General features: G+C 38.3%; 1 long non-coding RNA gene across 1 annotated transcript; it reads left to right on the top strand.

The window, feature by feature from the left end:
• The first annotated feature begins 5,797 nt into the window (after positions 1-5,797).
• On the top strand, positions 5,798-9,132 carry LOC113915776. Its single transcript, XR_003517807.1, has 3 exons — positions 5,798-5,837; positions 6,665-6,728; positions 9,006-9,132. It is a non-coding gene; the product is annotated as an uncharacterized LOC113915776 (long non-coding RNA).
• Positions 9,133-9,492: the final 360 nt, after the last annotated feature.

Here is a 9,492-nt window from a genome sequence, read left to right as displayed (position 1 = left end):
GTCAGGTGGGAACAATTCTTTGGATTTTTCCCCCCCACAGGAATTTTTTTTTGGGGGGGGGAGGTTACCATTCAAAAAAAAAAAAAAACTGAAAGAAAGCATTCTTTGATCAATTTTAAGGTTTTGCATTATTCCCAACCCAAAACAAAGACAATTATGTTGGTAAAAAAGGACGAAAGGATGTTCACCTGAAATCTACAATCACCACTCTTGCCACACTCCAGTGACTTTAGTACTATACTGAAAGCCCTATCTAAATACCAATTAGCTGGGGACCCACCCTTAGAGAACCACTCCCTTTTCCAGTCTTTTCTCTATAACCCACGTAATTACACCATTTCACACTCCTTGAACCATCCCTACTTCAGACCCTGTGATAGATTTCCATTATTCTTTGGCTGAAAACACTTAATATGACCCACAAGCCTGAACATAGTCAAGCATAAAAATAAATATTTGTTAAATAAATAAATAAATAAATAAATAAATAACCAATCAGATGAGACTGGATCTAGAGCTTTAGGAATGTTTTTGCAGTTATAAATCTGTGTTATTATTTTTGTGAGTACCAATAACCAACTATGGGACCACTGTAGTTAGGTGTTTTCATGGGCTATGGTGATGCTTTTTGGCTAGAATGAAGCATGGGATTTTATTATGCTTGGAGACAAACAAGGAAGATGGAGAACACCTGGCTGAATTCACTCCTCAAAATTCTGCTGTGTAGGATTAAAAAGAAGTTCCTTTGATATCACAGGATCACATAGCAATGGGAGGCTCAGTGAGTACAATAGACACAGTAATTATAGCTGGCCTCATATTTCTGTCTTTGACTTGGTAAGGTTTGCTTAGGTGATCTCAGTGATGGGGGAACCTAACTCTGTCTGTCCTCTGCCTCTTCCCCTCATCAAAGTGCTTGCCTAAATCAAAACTTTAAGATTTGCAATTCATCAAGATGACTCCGTGAGTGCATCATCAATTGGGCAGATTAGAATTTGTATATCTCTAGCTCCACCAATCATCATTTATGAGTCTCACTGTTGGGTGCAGAGTGATAAGAGAAACATGGGGAAATGTGGGGACCAGGGTGAGATCATCTCATTTGAATTAGACAAATGAGGCCCTGCTGAAAAGAAACACCCCGTGTCTCCGGATGAATTTATGAAGTCAAAACAAAAAATAATTACAGTGCAGAAATCGCTGGTGCTGGATGAACCTGCTTCATTCCTAATGTTGGCTGGCAGCTCTTCATCCTGATTATTCCATCTGGAGATAATTGTGTGATATCATCCATAAAATTAAATCATAAATCAACCCAACTAGTGAATAGGCCAGCAAGCTGCTGAGAAAGCCACACATAGGGAGGTGAGACTTCTCATCTTAATGAGAGGTATGGGAGTGAAATTAAGAGAAGAAGACATGTAGAGGGTGACCCTCAGCATGTCCACAGCCTCACTTGCTGACAGCTGCCGCCAAAGTCCATGCCTCAATAGCGTCAGAACAGCCAACATATTGCCTGCATTACCCACTTGCTGATGATGAAAGAATGTTCTGTTCACGAAAGGAAACATGTATTGCTTTTTAAGGATTTTGGGTTTGAGTTGTCAATGCCCCAAATGAAAGCACTTTATTTCTTTTCTTGATGAAATGTTAACAATGATAGAAAGTTTGTAAATGCAATTAAGAGTCTTATACAGGAGCATTTGATCCAACATCTTCTCTCAGTTTAGTTTTTGGAGATTTGAAGAGTACACACCATGGTCTTTGTTAGTAAGTAAGCTGTGGTCAATTCACGGGTTATATTTGGAAAGCATTTTCAGAGGACAAGGTATAGTTTTAAAACAATTAATTCTGACGCATAAAAGAGAAAAATAATTAAGATAAAGACAAATGTATTGTTTAAATGGCTACTTTGATTTCCACAAGTGCATTTGTTATGGCCAGCAAGTGGAAGGAGTCAAAGTCAAAGGTCATCCCAGACTCCCTAATAGTTTAAGCTGGAGCATATGGCCTAAGGGCATGTTTTTCTTTCAGTTGAGTCATTTGAGATGATAAATCCTATTGGCTTTGGAAACTCCATTTGTGACCATAATAAATGCAAAGTCCAGCTGTACATTTAGTTTCTGAATTTTCAAAGTGGTAACAGTAACAGATGTTGAGAGTCTGGTGGCTTGTGAGCATCTGTGATAGGAAGGTCACTGTGCCACTCAGCAGAGATGCAAGTAGGAAAACAATAATGAAGATAAATTCTTTCTTGTCTTTTTCTTTTTTTTCCCCCTCTGAATAATATTAGGACCAGTAGAGCAAAACAAGTCACCAGCTCTGAAAAATGCATATTCTTTTGTTTCATTCTCAATTGTGTTGAGTACACATAATGCACATATATTGAAAGCTATATATTTATAAATATAGAAGTCTAGTTGGTTTTAGACAGTTCTAAGGTGTCAGCAAATCAGAATATGAAAAACCTTCATAGGAATAAATACTATTTACCTATCTTTAATTATTTTTTTCTCTTTGTCTCCTTCCCCCCAAGAATGTTTGTTGTCTGCTCTTTATTTTGGCAAAACTCAACCAGAAACCAGAAAAACCACATATATGAATTTTATGATAATGAACAACACTAGAATTCCATTTTATCTGGTTTATTGTATTGGTCAGGAGTCTTTTTAGTTGCAAACCTCAGAAGCCCAACTCAAACTAGTCTAAAGAGAAGAATTTACTCTCTTATGTAAAGATATATAGATATATATCTAGAGGTGGACAGGTACAGGCATGTGTCCAAGTCTCAAGTAATCCTCTCCTCTACCTCCCTCTCTCTCTCTCTCTTCTTACCTATCTCCATTTTCATTTTCAACTATTGGTCCAACTTTTTTCCCTCTAGTTTTACTCTAAGTTAGGCTGACTTTCCATAAAAACAAAAGCACTAAGTGGGTCCAGGCCTATATATTCCTTAAGATCCATGATTTCCCAGAGGAAAAGAGTATATATTTCTCAATTATCTCAGCAGACATGGTACAAAGTGGCTGTGGTACGTGTATGGGAAATCATGGAAGATAAGACTAACCAGACTGAATACCTTGCAATTTGCCCATAGCAGGAATCTCTCTGAAATTTTAAAGCTATAAAATGAAATGACTAGATCTTCATTTTAGAAGGATTACCTGGTGGCGATGTGGAGAATGAGTTGGGATTGGAGGAACCTAAATTCTGGAAGAGAAGTGCAGGCAGCAGAAGGTGAGGGATGAGAGTCAGAGGACTGGAAAGGATAAAAAGCAGAGCCAACAGGCCTCAGAAGAATACACCAGAAACAACTTAGCAACCAACTGAATGTGGACAAATGAAGGAAAAGGAAAATTAAAGACAGCATCGAAGTTTCCAGTATAGAAGATTGAGTGGATTTTATGGTCATTCACTTATGGGTGGAGACATCTCATAGCACTGAATTTGAAGGCATTCTTTCTTTGTAGGTATTTAAAAATAATTTTTCTTCCCCCTAGGTATAAATACCAACAAATCTGGTACTTCTTGCATTCCGCTCATAGCAGAGAAATTGTGGAAGAGATTTTAGGCAACATTAAAAATTGGAACTAGGGTAATGTTTTTATCAATGAAGCCTTTATTCAATCCTTCAGGCTAATTCCATTAAAAGACATCAAATGTTTAAATATTCCTTCTCGGCTTTTAATAACTCAGAGTATTGGTGTTATAAATATTTGATTTTTCTCTAAATATTGTGTACTATGATTTTTTTTTAATCGTTAGTTTATTGAAGGCTGCTTTTAACAGTTACCTGGAAGGAGACATTTAGGAAATGTCTGATAGAGATAGCCCACAGGTCCTGTAGGGTGCAGTGCCTAACAGGGTAGGCAAGGAAGAATATTGGGACCGGGAAAACTTTATTTTCCCTGACAGAAACAGATGGTCAGCCTTAGTTTGCCAATTTGATATTTAAATATTGATTTATAATATTATCTATTTTGATTACTGAATTTTTTGGTACCTCCTTTATGTATGTATATACGTATGTACATGTTTGTTTATTTATTTATTTATTTATTTATTTATTTTTAAAGATTTTATTTATTTATTTGAGAGAGAGAGAATGAGAGATAGAGAGCATGAAAGGGAAGAGGGTCAGAGGGAGAAGCAGACTCCCCGCTGAGCAGGGAGCCTGATGCAGGACTCAATCCCGGGACTCCAGGATCATGACCTGAGCCGAAGGCAGTCGCTTAACCAACTGAGCCACCCAGGTGCCCTGTTTATTTATTTATTTAGCCCAAGGACCTTACCTTAGTCCCAGTTTTGTTGGTACTAGGTCAACAGGAGTTTGTTACCAAACACAAGCTTAAGGCACTGCATGCAGGAAGGAAACTATGTGCAGAAAGACAGAGCCAAAAGAGTTCATCCAACAGGACATCAGCCTAAAAGCCCAGATTTTGGGGGGAGACAGATTTACTCCCAGAGGGTTGGAAGAAACACAGGCCTATTTGAGGATATCATCTTTCAAATAAAGCCAGAAATATGACTATGGGTTCTTTGGTAGGTTTTATGGTCCAAGAACGTGCTCTTAAATTTTCTGAAATGTGTTGAACAAGAAAAAATAATTTATGAAATGTGGTATTTGATTCTGATCAAGGATCAAGGGCATCAACATCACCTGCTTGCTTGTTAAAATGTAAGTTCTCAGGCCACTTCCCTGGCCTACTGGGTAAAATCTGCATTTTAACAATATCCCAGGTGATTTGCATACACATTAAAGTATAAGAAATGGCTTCCACTACTGGGTATTTATCCCAAAGATACAAATGTAGTGATCCGAAGGGGTACGTGCATCCCAAAGTTTATAACAGCAATGTCCACAATAGCCAAACTATGGAAAGAGCCAAGATGTCCATCAACAGATGAATGGATAAAGAAGATGTGGTATATATATACAATGGAATATTATGCAACCATCAAAAAAACCTGAAATCTTGCCATTTGCAAAAACATGGATGGAACTAGAGGGTATTATGCTGAGTGAAATAAGTCAATCAGAGAAAGACATGTATCATATGACCTCACTGATAGGAGGAATTCTTAATCTCAGGAAACAAACTGAGGGTTGCTGGAGTGGTGGGGGGTGGGAGGGATGGGGTGGCTGGCTGATAGACATTGGGGAGGGTATGTGCTGTGGTGAGCGCTGTGAATTGTGTAAGACTGTTGAATCACAGACCTGTACCTCTGAAACAAAAATACATTATATGTTAAAAAAAAAGAAGAAGAAGAAGAAACTAGCAGGAGAGGAAGAACCAAGGGGGGGAAATGGGAGGGGGAGACGAACCATGAGAGACGATGGACTCTGAGACACAAACCGAGGGTTCTAGAGGGGTGGGGGGTGGGCAGATGGGTTAGCCTGGTGATGGGTATTAAAGAGGGCATGTATTGAATGGACCACTGGGTGTTACATGCAAACAATGAATCATGCAACACTACATCAAAAACTAACGTATGGTGATTAACATAACATAATAAAATTAAATTAAAAAAAAAGAAGTGGCCTCCAAAGTGGAGTACAAAATTAAAATAATTTTATTGTTTTTGTCTCATACTTTTACCATTTTAATATTATGTCTATATTTTAAGATGTATTCATTATATTACTATGGTACTGCATATCTATTATTATTCGGGATATACTGACAAACTTGATTTTTTTTAATCAACAGAAATATATGACCAAAAATTTTTGAAGACCACTGCTTGGCAACTCTGACATGCAAGTCCTTGGAGAGAGAAATAAAAGAGGAAACAACAAATCTTAGAGTATTCTAATCTTCTGGAGTAACTTCAGGGTTAGTCTGTTATCCCAAGGTCATGATGACTAATTACTGTATCTATGAATTAATTAAAATACTCACAGAGCCATCCAGGGAGCTTCTTTACCTAAGTCATCCCCAAGGGGTTTATTATTTTTCTTTTATACCTGATCCTAGAACACAAAAGCAAGTTGGATTCATAAATCAATGCTTAGAAAAGTTTCAAGTGATAAAGAACAAAGCAAATTCAGAATTTTGCATAATCCTTTCTTAGATCGATAAAAGGAATCTTGGTTATTCACTTTAAATTGCTTTTATTTTTTCCTGGATAAACAATAAAAGCAAAATGCCATGGTCATTAACGCCCTGATAGATGTTCCATCTTCTTGGAACAGTGAAATTCATGCTAAGGTATATCCCATTTCTGAGATGCATTCTCCTCTGTAACAAGTAATGCTTTGACATTCACTTAGGCTTATTTTTTCTTGCCTACTCTATCTCCTATTCTCCCTTTCTTTCTCTTTTCTGTCCTATTTGCTATGCATTTCAGGTTATAGGTGACCCACATAACTAGAAGAAATAAAAAAAATCAGTCACTGGCTCTTGGAAAGATATTAATAATATTTAACTTGAGAACTACATAAGTAGACATTTTCAAGTAATATTTAAATTTATTTCTTTCATATATCTGGATGTGGCTTTAGGGAAAATTTCAAATGCCAAGTTCTAGGCCAAACGATTTTCTTTTCAGCCTTTGTACTCAAGCTGCTCAAGAATGCATGTTTATAGTGCAAAGAAACCACATTTAGAAGATTGCCTCTGTTTTTCCTTCCAATTTACCATATTGTGCTTTACTCTTGCAGGAGTCCATCTGGGTCTGCACATGAATCTTGTTTATGAATGCTTCCCTTTGGCTTCTCAATCACTGTAAGTAAGTCCTTTGGCAGGCATCCAGAATTGCCCTGACTCATATTAAATTCCAGTTTTTAGTGAATTATATTTCAGTGATTGTTGTTAGCACTCAAATGCTACAATTACGGAACTTTCTCTAAGAAAATATAAAAATGAGGAAAAAAAGTAATTGGCTTTTGAAAGTTAAAATATGGGAGGCAGAGTGAACATAGGATTTGGTTGTCAAAATTGGTTGTTCAATAACCTGGGACAAATTGCTCAATCTCTTTCAATCTCATCAGCAAATTGGGAACACATTTACTTACTTTATAGGGCTGTGGTGATTCTGAAATTAGATAAATATAAAAAATGCTTCTTACATGCAAGGAACATAGAAACTGCCCACATGGTAACTGTTGGTACTCAAATGAACACATTGTTTCTGAGCCAGATATGTGAATTCTTTCTGAATATAGCCTGACTGAACAGATCAGCAATACCTAAGAAAAAGGTTATATTAGGTAAAGGTTGGTCATCAGGTATGGAAGTATAGAAGAGTGAGAGTATCCGAGAAAAGTGCTAGCAGTGAATTTTCTGGCATGGTGGAAAAGAAAAGGAGCCTTAGCCAAATTCAGGTATTTCAGATTCTCCCAAATGAGTTGATGCATTAAAGTATCATAAACTGATGCTAATTAGCAGTTCAAAATTTGAGACATTTAACTCAATAGTTTTTAGCCTTGCCCGCTCATTATGATCACCTAGGAAGTTTAAAAAAAAAAAAGTTTATTCCTCCCTCCCACCCCCCCAACCCCCTCCCCTACCTCTGAGATTTTGAGCTGGTGGCTCAGGGTTAGGCCTAGGCATTGGTATTTTATAAAGTATTCCAGGGCAGCCACTAATCTAATCTCTCTTGTTTTAATGTGAACCTCACCAATCACATCTTTGATTTCTGTGTAAGGCTTTGTCCACTTCAACAGAGTGGGACGACCAAAGAATTTTAAGTATTTCCAAGCCTGTGGCTGATATTTCCCATGATGAATCACTAATGTGATGTTTGATTATGACTTGGTTTCCTGTGAAGTTTGACAACAAGAATAATATGTGCCAATCATGCCAGAATAAATTTTACTGGTCCCCAGGATAGTTATAAATCTTACAGTAAGTTTATAAATCAACATTTCATGGGTCATATTTTCCTATCTCTTATTTCACATGAGTCAATTCCTTGAGGTTTTATCACTTCCAATAATAGTCTTTTCCCCTTTGTTCTTTCCAGTCCCTTTCCTCTTCCTTGTTCCTTCTTGAATCATTTAGTCCGAAAGCCACTAAAAGCAAACAAGCAAGATTGGCATCTTTGTGTGCCTGGAGCCACAGGTGCCCAGAGCAGAATGTCAGAGCCCAACCATGGAAAGAAGAACATTCCCGTAGAGTGTGGAGTGAGAGATGGCCCAGTGGAGGTGATGGAGCCTAACAGAGTGATGAGGAAGTCCACATGGGCAGGAGGGTAGTGATGGTTGGGTTGGAGTAAGATGGTAACATAGGAGTCAAATTATATGGACCAGTTATGATCCTACTTCCCAAAAACCTGAGGGATGCTTCAATGATGCTCAAAGAACTTAACAACTTTGGGCTTGTGGATAGAAGAAAATGCTAAAATTGTGTCAATATGAGCTATATTTTTAGCTCTAAAAATAGGTGCCCTGCCAATGTTTTCCTTATAGCTCTATCTCAGTCCATGAAGTGAGCATATTTACTCATCCAGTTTGCTTTTATTAAGCACTATGTCATAGTCACTGTGTTAGACTCCAGCTTTGCAGAATAAAATGACTCGATTTCTCTTATTTCAGTTTTCCCAGAAGCAGTCCATTGACAAAGACTTATCCAAGTCTTAATTGGCAATAATTGGCAGGTGACCCCAGGAAGCACAAGTGGAAGAATAGGGAAAGTGAGATAAGAATACTGGAAAAGCCAGCCATGTGTGTATTTATGAATGGGTCACTGCTATGGGAAGCTGAGAGTCAGTCTACTGGGGACACTTGAAAGAATCATGGAGGACATACCTCAGAATTGTCCCAGTGAGGGACAAGGACACTGGGTGTGGCATATTCTTCTTCCAAATATACCCACAACAAGACCTTCCCATTCTGTATGCTTTTTTTGTAATGTGACCTCGAGGCTTTTTCATTTAAGAGCTTGGGTTTATGATTCCTCCCCTCAAATGTGGGTGGACCTGCAACTTTGGTGGAAGTGGTGCTATACAACTTCAGAGGCTGGGACATAAAGAGCAATGCAGCTTCTTCCTATTTCCCTTAGGACACTTGTGCTTAGAACTCAGCATCCATGTTGTGAGGAAGCCCAAACTAGCCCTCACAGAGAAACTGCATGGGGCAAAACATGCCAGCCAGAGCCAGCTGAGGACAAAGCCACAGCCAGTACTAACTGCCAGAAAAGTGAGTGTGCAAGCCTTCTGATGATTCTCACCTCCATCGTTACCACTTGAGCTTTTGCATCTTTCCAAATGGGGCCCAAAAGTCATGAAGCAGAGACAAGGTACCCTCACTCTGCTTCTTCCAAATCCCTAACTCCCAGAATTAGTGAGCCCCCAGTTAAGGTCAACGTTGTTTTATGGTTCTAAAGTTTGGGGTGGTTGTCATGCAGAAGTAGATAACCAGACACTGGGGCATTTAGCCATCAATATCCAGCCTCTGCTGGTTGTGAAGCATTAAGTCCTCAGAATATTGAATCTGCCCCATGTGGCTGAGCAAATGCCTTCAACCTTGGAGAAAACCCTCAGACAGAA

Source organism: Zalophus californianus, chromosome 1, assembly GCF_009762305.2.
Source record: "Zalophus californianus isolate mZalCal1 chromosome 1, mZalCal1.pri.v2, whole genome shotgun sequence".
Taxonomy (NCBI): domain Eukaryota; kingdom Metazoa; phylum Chordata; class Mammalia; order Carnivora; family Otariidae; genus Zalophus; species Zalophus californianus.
The sequence above is the reverse complement of the archived record's forward strand: the minus strand, read 5'-3'. Positions and strand labels throughout refer to the sequence as shown.